This window comes from Vanessa atalanta, chromosome 9 (genome assembly GCF_905147765.1).
Source record: "Vanessa atalanta chromosome 9, ilVanAtal1.2, whole genome shotgun sequence".
NCBI classification, from domain to species: Eukaryota; Metazoa; Arthropoda; class Insecta; order Lepidoptera; family Nymphalidae; genus Vanessa; species Vanessa atalanta.
In genome coordinates, this window is record NC_061879.1 from 7,723,153 (window position 1) to 7,737,218 (window position 14,066).

Here is a 14,066-nt window from a genome sequence, read left to right on the forward strand (position 1 = left end):
GAAAATCACATGCCATTTGCCATTCTGCAAAACGAATCCCATGAATTATCTCAACTTTGGTCTACAAGATTTCCAGTTACCTCATGTCAGTAATAAGTCTATTGATGTACATATGTGTTGTTTTAAACGGCATTGTAACTAACAATTTGACCCGCAATACCGTTGAGGTATACATCGGTTCAGGTGCTCTCTGCCTGCGGGCTAACTGTGGTGCAAGCCAATAAAATTTACCAAGTTAATTTTATTTTTTGTCTTGCTTTTAATTTTGTTAAATCAATAATTATTAATTTATAAATGCGAAAACTAATCAGTTTTATATTTATAGGCAATACTTTTTATATACTGATTATATTAATTTTTAAAAAAAAATTATTTTTATATGGAAATAATTGAATAAAAATTTCAACTTCGTACCCAAAAATCCCTGACAGAATGTCTGCATAATGTTACCCGACAGAATTTGATAAGTGACGACTCATCAAACGTTCTGCCCTTAAAAAGCAATATTTTGTATTTTAGATGCAGAAACAAGAACATAATATTATATTAGATCCCGTTGTTAGTTTAATATCTATAAGTGATGCGGACCCTCAATCACAGTGGTACAGATGATTTCCAAAAAAACAAAAAGTTCAATAATGTTTTTTTTTATTAGCAGTTTAGAATTATTTACTTCAATCACAAATCTCAATCATATACACATCCATTTTCATGAACACTGCATTATTTATAAAAAAAATTAACTATGCATAACTGAATTTCTATACCTATACATAAATCGCTGTTTATTTTGAACACAGATGCAACGAAAACGAGACATTTACCAAAAAATGAAACATTATATTATAATTTAACATATGATATAGCCAAAGGAACACGTGGCCACTTTGACAACTGCGAGTAAAATATATATTTTTAAATCCTGTGTTTCGGAAATCAGGTAAGGCCATTGTTCCTGCACCTGCTTTGATCGTATTGGGTCGCCGTCCCGTTGGACTATGAGAATGAGAGAATTGATATTGTACCTGTGCTTATTGACCGCCATCTAATTTTTATTGAGCCACCGTTGTAGCTATCGGTCGCGAAGATATCATCATCTTATGGGTAATTAGTAAAAAATCCGCTTCAACATCCAACTTGGGACAAACTCAGTTCCACAGAATGGCAGGTGAGCCGATTGTGGCAACTACCGTCCATATGGAGAAATTAAATTTACACATTCTGTTTCCATAGTGTGTCACGTGATCGTTATTTTAAACTATTGTATGCATCAAACTCATTTTATTATGAATCTAGGAAAAACGAATGATTTTTTGTTAATCCCACATCAACAACAAGCAAACTGTCTATAACTATAAATATAATGTGATATGCGTTCACTGTTTCTATTCAAATATTCATATCAAGAAATATTTCATCCTAGTATGGTTAGTTATATACATATATTGTAGGTGATGTATAGATAGACAGATGATATATTAACCTTTCAGGTTGATAATAAGGAGTTATTCATTTTCACGATTTAATGGTCGGTTATTTATAATTTCATTTAAACATTCATATCATTTAAAAAGATTAAATTACTTACTTTTACAATATTATTGTAATAATTAGTGTTTACCATTGTGATGTTAAAATATTAATTTTTAAATTCGTCATGAAACATTCAAAATCAAAATATTTCGCCAATATTTTTTACTGACCATTTCCAATCAAAAAATCAATTTTAGTATGCTCCATAAAATTAACTTATGACTTTAAATTCAACCTACTTTTTATAGAAAATATTCATAACGGACGAAATTTTAGAAGAATTTATAGAGTGTAAAAAATTTGTTAACAAAGTAAGTTTGCTTTAATTAAGCGTTGGGCGTATTTCTTACGGCACTAGTAGACGTATTAAATCATCGACCACATTTATAACATAGCCGTAGGGTGTGAATTACGTTGAATTTTTTAAAAGTATTAGACGAAAATCTTTTTGCATATAACTTTCTTTAATATCATTATATACTGCCATTATCGTTGAGTTTTGAAAAATGGTTTGATAAAAAGGTTGTTTGCAAGCAGTAGAAGTATTCTAAAAGGACTTTCGACTTCAAAAAATAATACTTGTCATATAAATCTATTATGTGTAACTTTGACTTTTCTTAAAGTATAATTTTGTTAACTCCTTGGAATACTCATTCAGTGCCCATTCTAACTTCATAAATCTGCGACATAATCCAGCAGTGAATCTGCAGTGTGTTTTAACTAAAGCTGATATAACATACGTAGTAGATATTAATTAATTCGATTGCCTAAGGGGTTGTGTGGGTGGTTTTTTAATGTAGAATAATAAAACACGTAACGATAGTGTAACGGTATTCTTGAGACTTGATATTATTGCGCTTAATATTATTCGATAGGAATATATATTCTGGTAATATAAATACCTCATAAATATAAATTTATTGTTTGTATAATTTGTGTGGTATTTGAGCATTTTTTGTTCACATCTATGAAACATTAACACGAGTAATGATAATCATTACAAGAAAATACTTAACTAGATATATCTATATAGACTTTTGAAATTCAATCCTCATATATAACGTATTGAATATTTGAAATATATGTAATCAACAAATTCTACTAAATCCACTCATCAATTATTCTATCGCTAAATAAACATTTATAATAAAATATACTTTATATTATGTTCATTTTAAAGGTGCGAGTGTTTAGGTAACAGTGTATTGGGAACAAGACGTGATAAAGTTTCATGATCTCAGTGTTCGCGAAACATTGACCGTGGAAGGAGTGGACTATACTTCTCACAGTCTCTGTGAACCAAGCTCACGAGCATCAGATGGGCCATTCAAAGAATGTTATTAAGAAATATAAGATATTTTTAAACAATATTGAAATTAAAACATCAAATGATAAAGTAGCTTTTAAACATGATGACTTAAATACTGAAAAAAAAACGAGACATGTATTTGCAAGTTGGTTCTGTAGTTGTGCCCTACTATATGTTGTAACTTTATAATTGACTCTTTAAACAATAATTATAGACCTCGATTAACGTTACGGAACCCGTCGTAATTCGGAGCATAAAAAAATGACATGAGTAATTGAGAGAAATCACGAGCAGAAACCGTTTACACTGTATTAATTAATAATAAACACTAAATCATCGATGGAAAATAGGCGAAAAGGTGTTGTATATTAATAAAATAATTATTATCTACTGATTGCCCGCCTGTATCAGTGATCAGGCGTGGTCGATTCACACGAACACACGATTTATTACAACAGCCTTATAAGAAACATTCGCAAACCTTGTGTAAGGTAATCGTTTATTTTTAATCCATTGCTTGCTCATAAGCATATATTTTATATTTCTTTGTGTTCACTTAGCAATGGATATTAAGTATGTTGTACGATTCGGTTAATCGAAAAGTTTTTGCTACGGAGACGTTTTAGTAGCAGTCAGAAGTAAGCGTCTTGATTTTTATTATTTACGAAGAAACAATTTCCTGTTAAAATAAAGGTGCGATTCGTATATTATCGATGTAGCATTCTCTGTGTAGATCGACAGGGGGTAGTTTTCGTAATTTATTTACGATTTGTATCGAAAATTGATTCGAAATAAATTTGAATGGTTAATAATTATTTTATACATTTTTTAATTGATTATTTTGAATGTACTCAAATTCTCATACAAGGAACAACTCATTAAATATTATTCATATCTATGATATCATTTATTATAATACATTTTATTGATTTCATTGAAGAATGTGTTAAGCCACTAGATGAGAAGAGACTAGACTAGGTAATAAGTTTAAAAAATATATATCCCGTATCCCATATGTCAATACAGATGTTGAGACTACCATAGCACTTTTAGGTACCTAAGTTATGCATGATAAAAATAACAATCTCCACCAAAGTAACTTTATTGTTGCGCAACCCTTAAATCAAAACATAAAATAATCTGTCTTCGTCAACGCTCACAATACTAATTGACGCAATGTCCGCTACCATTTTGACATTAGCAGGCAAAGGGTTAAGAAAAAAAACTGACAAAAGGTGTTACGAGTAAAATTACCGGATTCTTATGAATATGTTAAAACGTGTATCATTATGGCAACATGTGCGCGACACATGGCCAATGGAGCATAAGGCCCTATTGATTCTTATTGATGGTATTTTTATTTTTATTCACGATAAAATCATAGGAAATGGCGTTTTTTTGCCTCAATTAATTATTATTGTTGTTGACTCGCCAACTATTATCTGGCAAAAATAGTTTTTTGCCCTCTTAAGTGGATGAAATGGCGTATAAAATTGTGTTAATATTATAACTTTATAGCATTGCAAAGTAGGGAACTTTTTTTTGTCAACGCTTACTTTTTTTTTTTAATATTTAGGTCCCGAACTTAAGTCAACAGCCGACGAGAAATTTGTTAATTATTATGGATTCATGAATTATATCAACTTACACATACGACACAAATAATAATATTTCTGTGGTAATCAGATCAGACGCTGTAACAAAGTAAACTATAGCCATAAATATGCTATTCAGTATTTTAGTTAATTTATAGACACTTTAACATCAACATAATAAACAAGTTCATTTTAATATTATAATTTTTTTTTGTATTTTAACATAATATAAGTGAGTATACTTTTCTCTTTAGCAAAGTTTTCTTTACAAGCCGAACGAAAATGATATAACAAATAAATTCGCACGTTTTTGCATCTATTAATTTAGCTTTTACGCCTCCATGCATCAATGCTATCTCTTGTAAAACAAATTAGTTCGAACCTCCTAAAAAGATAATAGGGTAAATTTATAGTTCTTATATACAAACATTACAATGTCAAAGTCCAATTTTAGCGAAGGATACATTTAAAACCAAAGAGTGTACGAATCTATGTAAGGTAATGAATGTCCTATTATAAAATAATTAAATCAATAAAAGTCGAACTCGTAAATTGTAGCTTTTTACAGCTGAATATATATACCACATTATCCATTATCTACACCATAAACAAGTTTTTACTATATTTAATACAGTATCAGTAACACGCGCCAATGCGCACGACACCACAACGTGCCTTATTCTACTCCCATTCCAATCTCGACCACGGTTAACTATAATTTTTTCAATGTTCCAGCCTTTATTGCACCTCGATAACTTCGCTTCATTTAACACGACTAAAATTTAAAGCACATTATATCATATTCATTGCGTATTTTTGATGATTAGGTTACATTTAGCTTGTATTGAAAACGCAATGTATTTAAAATTTCGAACAACATTCGTAAGTGGGTTGCATAATAAGGTTTAAATTGTGTGCACCCAAATGGTCACGGTGTCGCGTGGTCTGATTCACCGCGGTACGACGCACCTTGCGAGGTTTTTTTTACTTAAAAAAGGACCACTGATGTTTAAGGGTTCTGCATTTTATTGTTGGAGGAAGTGTAATGAATCCAAGCTGATGATATTTTTTTATTTAAATAATCAAAGAAATATGCAATTCGAATGAATATTTATTGCATGACTCACTTACATCTAGCACAGGACATCCGCTAGCTATTGAAACAAGTTTGAAATGTCATTTAAGATTATTCTTAATTTAATTAAAGAATGAATCATTGAAATAGGTTAGTTATTATTATGTGTACTAAGTTTTTATAAAAATCTAACATTTAATTACTTAGATAATCTGTTATGTAGACGGATTAGTTTTATGGCTCTTTAATTATATTTCTTTTTCAGATTTATGAAACGATATAAAGAATTAATTTGTTTTAACATACTTGTTACTTACCGATTCATGCTTTTTTATTTAAAGGTATCTATCGACTAGTACTTAAGTAGTAAAATTGTTCATCAAATTAGGAGTTCTGTTTTTATAAAAATATATTTTCAATATAAAACTGCTTTTTGTTATTAAATATAGATTAAAAATCTCCATCGATTTCCGTTATCTAAATCACGAGACTATCGTTTTTGATTCCGTATTTTGCTCTTTAAACCATATAGTCCAGTGGAGGGTGACGAAAGGTGATTTCGTGGTGGTAGCACGAGCGTATTAGTGTAAAAAACAGGCCACGTACCACGATCGGATCGTGGACACGATGTAATTTGATTCTTGTTGAGTAACTTTTTTTCTTATTCAATGCTGTAACACCATACGGGTATTACAGAGACTGTATACAAAAGAAATTAATCGATTTTGAATTGACTTACCTATTGTTTATTTTATGTATTTCCAAAACAAAAAAAATACAATAATTTACAAATATTTACAGATTCCATTTTGATCCACAGTTAATCAATGATTTCAATTACAGTTGTCAAAGTATAACAATGTAAGTTTCGAACTAACTTAAAAAGGAACACGGCGGCCGGACGTAAGTTTTCGCACGTGGACCGGCTGGCTCCGATCAGTTTGCGTTCAGTATTCGTACAAGATAGATAACGATGGGATCCCGGTATATATATAATAAGAAGGAGACGCATTATTAAATGCATAATACCCTTAATTAGTAAATTAAGAAATGTAAATTTTTTTTAATACCTCCGAATCTCTATTTCTCCTTTTGATGATCTCTTTGGACGAAACTTAATTATTCAGAGATTTCATTTGGGCAGATTGATGCCGCCTCGATGGCAGGTTCATTCACACTAAATGCGTTCAGGGCGATTAGACGGCTCTTCGCATTGGCAAAACGTTTAACGTCTAGATTTCATAGAACCTCTTCATTTTCTCGGAAGCGTCTAAATTGGAACAGTGTCATATAAATTGTACTGCCACTGGCAAATCTGTCTTTTTATACGGACCAAGTAAACAGGCGGTCCGTCTTAGACTTTTAGTTTATATTGAACAAATATACAAAGACATACTATGCAAAAAAACTTGCTAAGATTTCATCACAATTGGACGAGTGATTTCGGAATGCATAAAGGACTAAAATGGAAACATATTTTTGATTTATATAGAATTATTATTATCAAACGCGGCTACACCCCTGTCATGAAGTGGCGGTCAAAGGTTTTAGGTATTCAAATCTAGCCTACAAGATCAATGCGAAACCAACTTTAGTAACATGTTCAGGTTTCTCGTGTTTGTATTTATACTGGTTACTAATCGAAACATTCAAACCATTTAATACTAAGTATTGCTATTTCAGAGTATAAAGAGAATATGTTGATGTATTATCTTCTGCTCAGTTGCATATTCTCCATTAAATCTGCACGAAAAACATTATAATACCCGTAACAAAAACACCTTTCGTTAAAATCTAATAAGTGATATCAGAAGACGTTATCGAGAACTTTGTTTTTTACTCGATGTTCTAAAATATATTGCACCTTGCGTTGAATTACTCGATGATTATCTTCCTTATTATATTTGTCAACTTTAATGAATTTAAATTTGTTTCTCACATTCAGTAACTTTTTAAATTCTTTAAATTGTATCGTTTCATCGTTACGATATCTCGTAAACAAGTTATTAGAAAAAATAACTCTAATTCGAGATACATGAGGGTAGCAACGACATAGAGCAGGTGAAACTTATAGACGGGTCCTTTGTCCCTTGAAATGTCAGGACAATTTGTATTCCATCAATAAAGTTTTTCTATAAAGTGGGACAGAAATGTAACAGTTTCTTTATTAGTTGTTTTTTTGTTAAGCCTTTGATGTGATTTTTTAGTAGATTAAATTATTTTTTTGTAGATTTAATATTAGCTGTACAGCGAAAAGAGCAATATTTTAATATATTGCTTTTACACAAATTATGTCGTTTGCTAAATAAATGGATAATAATATAAATATCGCCATTAACAAAATGCTGTGAAACGTTAAGACACGGACAAAGGGTACATCACCTTGGGTGCTATTCTAAACATTTTTTTTATGAAATTGCTCGCAATTTTAACACAACATGGACCAAATAAAACCACGTATCCACAATAGTTAATTAAAATTCTTAAACGTTACTTGCTCATGCCATATAAATTTTATTTTTATGACTTAATCAAGATCTTAGTGATAAGGGAGGACGTTGTTATTGATTATTTAATAATACGGACAAAGGAGTTTGCAACACGAATATATTACTTCAATAATTAGAAAAAAAACATTGAATTGACCAAAACATCGTAGTGTCATATTGATGTTTAATAAAGCATTATTAATATATCTTCAAAAAATACTAAAGTAGTAGAATTATTAGAACAATTATGCCAAATACGTTGATGTTTATATTCTACTGAGCGATATTAGCTATGGGGAACATTCTCGAGAGGAATCATCCACCTGCTGAGAAGATATTATACTGGACAAGGGTGTGTGAATACCTACATTTTTACCCTCTATTCCCTCACTATTAAAGGCATACAAGACGGGACCAGACTTCTTGTAATTCCAGGCAGCTATAAAACTTTTATTTGAGATCTTAAATAAGATCTCTGTGAGATTTATAAGAATAGCAGACCAAATAGTTTCTGGTTAATCGTTTCTCTAGTGTCTATGAGCTTAAGCGCCGGAAATTTTCCAAGTTTCAAATGTGTTTAAGGTGAATTAAGTTAAATGTTTAAGCTTTAACAACCTAAAGTAAAATATAATGCCTCTTTATTATTATACGTAAATAATTATAGTTTTGTAATCATAGAGTTTGTAAACGAAATCTGTTTCACCGTAATGTATAATGGAGCTAAAATGACGTTTTAATTTCATGCACTGTTTTGTATATGTATATTTTGTGCTGGCAAAGATTATGAAATAAAAAGACGTTACAAAAATTCTTTGTTTTATTTTTCGTACCATAATATTTGTATTTTGGTCATTCAAAATATTTCCTTTAACTAGGAAATACGGAATACTTATTAAATTTAAGTATTTACAAATAAGTACTACTAAATTCTTTTAATTTGTAGCAAATATTTTCTTATGGAAAACTTATCTAGAAATTCAATTTACAATAAGTATCATCAGATTCTTATAAAATAATAGTTACTTACTGTAGTGTAGTTTTATATTCCACGAATATATTCATAGTTTTTTTTTTCACATCTGTCCATAATTGACATCATCTACATCCTCTCGGACGACTTCTAAATAATTTTTCTAAGACATTAACAACTGCTCCACATTTGTATCGACTGACAAAAAACCGAGGCGTGCAGTTAAGTAGATAAAACAACAGCAGCCGTCAAATTTCCTCCAGACATTAATCACACTAGTATGTTCGGTAAGACTTTGAGGTGACCAAGTATTAGATGAAAAAAAAAGACATATTCTGATTGTCGATATTATAATTTATATAGACTAAAATACAAAATAGATTGAATAGAAATTTAAGAATAATAACCAATTATACTTGCTTAAATTTTTGACTAAAACATTATACCATTATTTACATGCGTATAGGTAATATCGAAACGTTTTTATATAAAACACTTTAAACGAAAAAACATTGCTACATCTTTGGTTTTTATAAATTATCTATAGAGGGAATCTTGAATAAAGAAGAAAATACATTGTCCTTAAAAGCACACTTAAACAGACATTCTACTCGCGTGCTTGCGCGGTCGCGCACTTTCTACCGCTAACGGTCGGCGCGTGCGCACCGCACCTGTCCTAACCCGCGTTATTGTTCGATTGCACTCGCTGCTTCATTAGCTTTCTAGATATTTATTGCCCATTAAACTGCTACACCGTCCTAAAATGCTATGAATAGAATCAATAGAATGGCAAAAAATAATAATCATAGTTTAAACACTTAGGCACACTCGGCCGGTACGGCTTTGTTGATTGGTTGAAATTAATCGTATAAAGCACTAAATGGTTATACACAAGAATATTTATTTGCCAATAAAAAATAATAACATACTTGCGTTGTCGAATATTTATTAAAAAAAATATTACGTAGCCCTCTTACAAATACTTTTAAGCATTTCGTTTCGGTTAAATAATAACTAACTCGAATTCGTTTTTTTATAATATTTTATTTAAATACACCTATTACTTATGAGTGGGATAAACCCATTCTGGGCCCACTATACACTAATTCATAATTATGAAGATAATTTTTTTTACATGAATTTTACTTGCTCAATTACTCTAAATCTATTATTTCTCTTTTATATCCCGGTATTGTCTTTGGTCTTGATTTAGATTCAATGACCACATTTGCTTTAAAATCAAGAAAAACTATCATATTTGTTTTTGGACTTTTATTATAATATTAATATTATATTGTGTTAATTGGATCGGTATTTTATTATAGTCTTGCTCTGGACATAATGCAAACTTCAAAGTAATACTTTATATCCTGAGAATATTTTGAGGAATTAAGAATAAAATAAATATTACTATTTTAGTATATTTTTAATAATTCGTTCGGTCTAATAATTAAAATGGCTTCATTCAATAAATTGGTCATTATTATGAAGATAGAAAATCCATGTAAATAAACTTTTTTATTATCCCAACAAATATATAGATATATAAATACACACAACCTTTTTCGTTACGTTTAAATGGATGACTGGATTTGTCTTAGTTTACTTTGACATATTATAAATAGTTTATTATGTGTTCTTGGTACTATTCGTGACAATGGCGGCAACTTTGACCTCATACATGTATGTACATTATGTTTTCATCTCATATACTTATAATACTTATCACTCCATTTTTTATATTCAGGCAACACGAAATACGAAAGAAATGAAGCGTGAGTCTTTTAAATTTACTTAAATTTGAATGGAACTGGCCATTCAAGCGATTAAAGTATAGTTAAAAATTTTGTACACTTTTATTTAATATTTATCCGTATTGTCATAATATTTTAAAATGGAAAGGTAAGTATAGTAACATAAATATATGTAGCATACATATAATTAATAATGATAACAATTTATTTTATAAATAAGCTCAACTAGCTTAGGTTAATTTAATACCTAAATAAATTTTTTCGAGATATTATACCATAAATGCTATTCGAATTTTATTATTTCTGTTAGTTTCTACATTTCCGCTCGATTAAATAATCGATATCACAAAAGCGCCAAATCTCACCCACTCCCCATCCACCTTACGTCACTAACGGTTAGTGTGGTAACAGGTGATCGCGCACCTGCTAACCGTTTCATCGCTGACATTACTGGTGGATTGGTGTTGCTGTTACGAACGGTCACTTCTATAGTATTTAATTAGGCTTTTTTTGTTGTTCCAGCATTAACGACGGTTTACACTGAACATAGGACTTTACGTTCATTTTTTATTTTTTATATAGTAATTACATTCTAAATTGGTGTATTTAGATTAATTATTTAAAGAGTTTTAGTATGAAATGGCCCAGTGGTGAGATTATGTATATTTTAAATAGAGGTTGGGACTTAAAATCATTCACTAGTGATTTTTTGTGTTTTTAATTCATTTCGTTATCGGTTGCCTAGGAAACATGAAATACAAAAAAATTCAAGTACATTTGATCGGCCAACGTTGTTACTCTCATATGTTGATTCGAATACCTTGTATAACCTCTATCCACTTGTCTTAGTTGAAGTTTAAATAATATTTTAATTAAAACGATTTAAAACGTTTTCTAAAAAAATATACTATTTATTTAAAAAAAAAAGTTTGACATTAACAATACCTAAAACAGATTCGAAATAAAAAAAAAAAAAATACGAAACAATCAATCTTTGAAAATTTATCTTTAGTTAACGAAGAAAAAAATAAATATTCTAGATAAACTTTTTAAATTACACCAATTATAGATACAATCGTGTCTAAATCGAAAATCTGAAACTTTAATTAAATATACAAAATGTTTTCAAAACAATTGCCAAACGATAAAATCTTAATCGTATATAATAAAAACAAATAATAATCAATATAAAGATGCACTTCTTTCTGATTAAATACACAAAAAAATACAGTGATAGTGATAGCTATATTGAAGATGTTATCTCTTTAATATTGCAATGTAATTTCTTGATTATCATATGATAGAGATGGAATGGATGATATTTTCTTCTAGTAAACAAATGACAAATTATAATAAATGTACTATACGAACACCATTGTGTTGAATGATAGAATAGTGATTCTGTATGATATTTCATTTCTCTGTATATTTAAAAGTTCAAAATAAATATTCTAGTACAGAGGATTGACTATGCTAAGTACCTTTCGACATAATATGTGTGCAGGTTTCCCAAGGAGGTTTTGTTACAGGTGAGTTGTTCTCATTCAAATTTTTACATTCTTGAGTTACAATAAATCCATATATTTTTTGTTTTGTGGCCGAGATGGCTGTTTTTATGTAGCCATATTTCAAATCGACATATTTCGTTTGTGAACCAGCTGGTTTTAAGCTGTGTATATTGAAATGACATTCTTTTATATATTGTCCTTATAAAGTATCCTTCAAATAATATATAAGATCCAGAAAAATGATAGAAGTCGTATTTGTTTTCAAGCTTGTAATGCAGATGCAAGGGGGCCAGCTAAGTCAAATCAAAGTAAAAAATAAACGATAATGCGAAATAATCCATAACTTTATTAAATTAAACAGATCGTTCTAAAAAATGCTAATAATGCTAATGGTTGGCAGCCCTGCGAGTCCTGCAATTAATCAAATCCATTTAATTAATTTAATTCAAGTCTACGTTTAGACATGACTTAGGTGGGCCCCTAAGTAGTGTTAGCCCATGGCCCCCTAAACTTACGGTCCGGTCCTGTAATGATTTGTAATATCACAATACAAACAATATTATCTGGCGGTTTCACCAGGTTTATTGTAGTTTTTTCATGATTTACAATAAGTGAAAGTACCTTATGTTTTATTCCACGACATAAAGTTACATTTTAAAATTAGAAACGGTCCAGTGGTACGAGTACCAAATAAACAATAAAAACATGATATTGATATATAAGAAATGATTGTCTTAAGCGGTAAAGCAAATACACCTTCTTGAATATTTGCAAATTGTAATCACAACAGCAAACAATATTTGAACGTGATATAACTAAAACAATATAGATGGTTTAAAGAAAAATGAACTCTAATTTCCAGAGATAGGAATAAAAATTAAGCAAAATGAAAATTTGTAAGGTTTCATGGTGAAAATGCTTCGGAGCGCCACGTGCCGTAACATTTGACTAGTAGTGTTGGGCGTATTATTCATATATTTAATTTATGAAATATTAATCTGACATTTGAAAATTAAACTTGTAAACGTAAACGATTTATTTAAAGGCCTATTTTAATGATATAGAGTGTATTTCAAATATTTTAATTATTACGTTAAAGTCAAAAAGAAGAAAGTTTCACTTTTGATTTATGATATCCGCGCAAAAACTACTAATTTGATTGACAGCAAGTGTACTTTCGTATTATGAGCTTATTATTCACAGAAACAAATATATGGCATTTCAATTTTTTTATATACGATAACTATGTTATTTATGGGCAATCGATTTTCAAAATATCATCTACATGTCCGTAATATTAACAAATTATTTCACGTCAGACATAGAAGTAGACGTACATAACATTATAATACTGTTTAATTTTCAAGACAATTTCATTTGTTTATTGCATACAGTTTTTCTTTCACATCTCTAAATAAGAAATCAGAGCGCATAATACTATGGTGTGGCGATTGGCAATCATTGTGGTTTTTGCCGGACGAAATTACACTTTGGATCTGTTTGTGGTCCGGCTGAACCAGATAGCCGTCATTAGATGTAAAGACGGTTCCGGAACGTGGATTGTTTGCTTTAGTTTAAACGATATTGATACATATTATCGATGAAATTGAAAAACACAACACGTCAATATCTTGTAAGTAGATCATTCCTATGATTGTTTTGTGATTAATAAATGAAAATTCGTAGAGAGCGCGAGGAGAAAATTAATTTAAAGTATCGTGGTGATTAGATTTGAAATTCGAATTATAATAGGTTATAACCTATTATATTATAAATATTATATTATTTTATAAAATATAATATAATAATAAGTATGGAATAGTTTTATTGCAA